We start from the raw sequence: 4,186 nt of genomic DNA, 5'->3' as shown, positions 1-4,186 counted from the left end.
CGATCTTACCGAGATTATTACTACATTGCGATCCTACACTTGGGGTTGTGAACATCCAGCTTGACGAGCTATGAGGTTAGATCGGTGTTATGTGCCAAGCTTATCGGGCGTAAGCCTTGACTTCGATAGATGCGATGATAGAAGAAACAAAACTTCCATTCACCACTACCATAAAAATGAGCAAAGGCTACGGACTATTCTAGTTTTTGGATATGGCTATAAACCGTAGCTCAGTTTCTACGGCTTTAAACCGTAGCTAAAGCTGTCCAAACCGTAGCTGCTAGATGTACATACAACCTTGGATACTTCATAAGGGACTCTATGAGGCCCATTAAAATGTGTGTACTCCATCTAATATGTCTATCCATTTTTTAAGAGTATTTTAGGGCAGGAACCCAAAAAAGGAAGTAGATCGAAAGCTCAAGTGGACTACACGGTAGGAAAGAGTGGAGATTAATCCATTGATCGATGGTGTGGTTCAATTAGACCTTCAATTTTCCTAGATGTTGGCTTCATCCCCTACAAAAAAATTACAAAATTAATGGACGGAGTGGATATATCGATTGCATCAAGATGGACCCCATGAAGCCTTGACAAGGCCATTTGTCCAGATCCTATCAAATGCGAACCGTGGAGGGCCGTTATGGATTGTGCAGTGGCTATGGTCATATTGGCTTTTAGCTACGGTTAAAAACTATAGCAGGACCATAGCAGGAAAAAATGCGAAAAACCATGCTGCCTTTTTCTTTTCCCCCTCTCACGAAATATTCATTTCCCTCCACTTAACCTTATTTCCTCTTACGTCCGTCCCTTTCTCTCTCTCTCTCTCTCAATCTCACGCGCCCCTCTTCCCTATCTCTTTCAATCTCACGTGTCCCTTTTCTCTATCTCTCTCAATCTCCCGTGCCCCTTGTCTCTCTCTCTCTCTCCATCTTATTCTTCTCATCTTCAGTAGCAGAACCGCCATCATCACAAGACAGGGTAGCGCCCATCTCCATCAGATCAGAGAAGACGACCAGGTCAGAAGGGTATTGGCAACAAGGGCTGATTACGATGGAGATGGAAAGAAGAAAGGTTGAAGAAGATCACCAAGTCAAAGCGGATGAAGCTCCTTAAGTTCGTGTCAGATGAGATCTTCGCAAAGAAGAAGAATTAGGTCAGATTGAATTACAAGAATTTTGTTTTGATTTATTTCTTTTCTTGATGGTTTTATTACGAGATCAATGGATTTGGGAATTAGTGTTTTGATCTTACGAGTTGCTGTTATCAGTATGGAATTTATGGATTTGGAAAATAGTGTGTTTTCAATTTATTATTATTTAATTTACAAACACCCTTTTCAGATTTTTGGTGCATGGACCATCATTTTAGGTCACCGAACAATGGTTCCACTAGTAAAAACTAAAAAGCCGATTGTGTAATACCTCCGGTATTTCATGCACGCAAACTGTTTGATGAAATGGCTCAACAAGGAGTTTTTGTGTATTGTGTTTTACTTGCACCCAACTAAAAATGCCATTGTGTAATACCTCCTGTATTTATGCAAATTAAAAACCTGTATATGCCATATATATTATGTTTGAGCATTGTTAACTAGCTCCTTTTTGTTAGTGGATTGCTTTCTATGGTTGGCTGATTTATTTGGCAAACAGAACATTTAAACACCACAATTTCATCAAGGAACGCAAGTGAGACTCAAACAAATGAGATGGAGAAGGGGCCTAGTAGCACGTGCTATCCTCGTACAGTTGTAGGAAAACAAGCAAAGGCCAGCTGGTGGTTGAACTAAAAATCAGGCTAGCCTGCTTATCAGGTGAGCGACAAGCTTATATTGAATGTCAATCAATAGTTATTTTCTTTGCAAACTTTTCATTTTTGTGCTATAAATGTGGCACAACCAATGTAAGTGGAGTGTTTGGCATCCAAGTTGCAACTTAACAAACTTTGAATGTCTACAAATCTATGGTTGTCTCCATTTTTAAAGGGGATGCGAGAAGGAGAAAGACGACGATTGGCACAAGCTTGCACACATCTCATACATTCAAATTGGATGGCCACCCGATTGTAAGTACCACTTCTTGCTCAACCTTATCTTTGCTTTATAATATATGATTTTACCAAATACTGCCTTTAGTAACTATTAAGTACTGTTTAGTGCTTTTGGGTTCAACATGGCCTTCTACTACCGGGGGTTATTAAGTGGAAGTCTAGAATAATCTTCAACATGGAATTCTACTACTGGGGGTTGCAGGTAGCGGCCAACTACTACCGGCCTAATCTGAAAAACTCATATATGAAAAATTAGTTTGAAGCTTTTGATGTAAATTATTTCCTTTTTTCCTTCTTTTTTATTTTTCTTTTTTTCGCCTACTTTTTCATTGTTGTTTAAATTCACCACTCAAATTTCTTCTCTTGTAGAAAACTACTCAGTGTTTTGTTTCTAAATACGATCATTTTTTCAATATGCAGGTATATATCAATCATGAACATTTCAATATGCAGGTGTATATATTTCAATATGAGGCTGGTAGTTGCTGCTTGGCTTGACCCATAGTTCAGAAAAACCTGGTCTAGATATTGATTAAAGAGTCCGGATCCTTTGCTGTAGGGAATTCCTGCTCCCTAAATTTTCATTAGGCCATGTCAGTGCTGATGACACCAGCACTATTGCAATGATGTCATCAGTGATGACATGGGTCAATGAAAATGTAGGGAATGGGAAATCCCTGTTTCCCAGTAGTAGAGGATCCAGATTCATTGATTGAATTGTGGTAATTAGTTCAAGAAAGTTGATATGAGCAACTTCCAGCACTTGCCTTAGTATTCATATTGAAGGGATTACTCACTGAATTAAGAGTATGCTACTTTCAATTCAAAGTTGAAGCTTGAAAAGAATGAAACAATAATTTGATGGTTAGTTCGTAATGAATGATAAGGTAATTACAATTTTGTCATTTTCCTTCTACGTATCTAGCAATTGCAATACACCCTGATCCATAGCTTAAGTGGTAGACTGAGTGAAGATACCTCGTTTTGACACTGAGGTCTTGGTATCGATTCCCTAGTGGGGGTGGCTAACAGTGAAGTGTGAACTGACAGTGGGTGTACTAACAAGCTAACAAAAAAAAAAACTAGCAATTGCAATCCCTGTCAATGGTGCATTCAAAGAGTGCTAACTAAGAATTTATTGCTCCAATTGGATATAGTTTAATTGTTCAAGATATATAGGGCTAGCATTAGCGCTTGTAGGTTAGACATGATACAAGCTGATACACAAGGACCTTTGAAGTAGGTAGGGAGGGATTATAAATCTCTTTCTCTGTGTGTGTGTATTTCTCTCCTTTTTTTTTTTTTTTTTTTTTTTTTCAACTGTTGAGTTCTTTTCCTTTTGTGGTCTGAAAGATCTTGTTTGTTACTTTTGGTTGAACTTGTGGAGCTTACTTGTCCTATCAAGCAAGTTGGTTAAAAAGACACTAGTAAATTTATGCTTTTACAAGTCAATTATTTTATGTTCTTTTGGTTTTATGGAATTTCTAGTTGCAACCATGGTGTCACTGAAGTTGCAAAAGCGCTTGGCCTTTAGTGTTCTCAAGTGTGGCAAGGGCAAGGTCTGGATTGATCCAAATGAAGCTAGCGAGATCTCAATGTCAAATTCCAATGTCTCATTTTCTTTTTATTTACTCATTTAATTTTGGTGGATATTTTAAATTGACAGGTGAATGGTTAACCTTGCTTGACAAATCAAGAAACTTAGGTTGACGAACTTCTCTTCGATTCAAAGTTTATTGTCAATTCTCAGACAGTTGGCTTAGTAGCTAGTAGATTAAAATTTTTATGGCTCATATTACATAGTTGGCATTGATCTTTTAATGCATTGTGCTTTGGCTTCTTAAAAGTTGAAGGTTGAGTACTATTCTTTTCAGAGATTCATAAAATATTCATCATAGTTTTTCATCATTATCTTAGAATCCAGAAAATGACACTGATGGACTAGAACAGTAACAAAAGTAAATTGGTGTTGCTAGGAGAACTGATTAATTGGATGGGGATTGGGTAGTATGAGAAATAGATGGTAGTACTTATAAGAAGAAAGCAAGGAAGGGATGGATCAGGCATCTTTACATCATATATATAGAGAGAGATGCTATAAGGTGTTGTTTGGCCATCTATTTTTCTTCAAAATTTA

The 4,186-nt window shown here is 37.6% G+C and overlaps 1 long non-coding RNA gene across 1 annotated transcript; it reads left to right on the top strand.

Moving 5' to 3' along the window:
- Positions 1-855: 855 nt before the first annotated feature.
- On the top strand, positions 856-3,759 carry LOC131235549 (uncharacterized). Its single transcript, XR_009166204.1, has 3 exons — positions 856-1,156; positions 1,653-2,064; positions 3,538-3,759. It is a non-coding gene; the product is annotated as an uncharacterized LOC131235549 (long non-coding RNA).
- Positions 3,760-4,186: the final 427 nt, after the last annotated feature.

Source organism: Magnolia sinica, chromosome 19 (assembly GCF_029962835.1).
Source record: "Magnolia sinica isolate HGM2019 chromosome 19, MsV1, whole genome shotgun sequence".
In the NCBI taxonomy this organism is placed as follows: Eukaryota; Viridiplantae; Streptophyta; class Magnoliopsida; order Magnoliales; family Magnoliaceae; genus Magnolia; species Magnolia sinica.
This window is presented reverse-complemented; position numbering and strand designations above follow the sequence as displayed.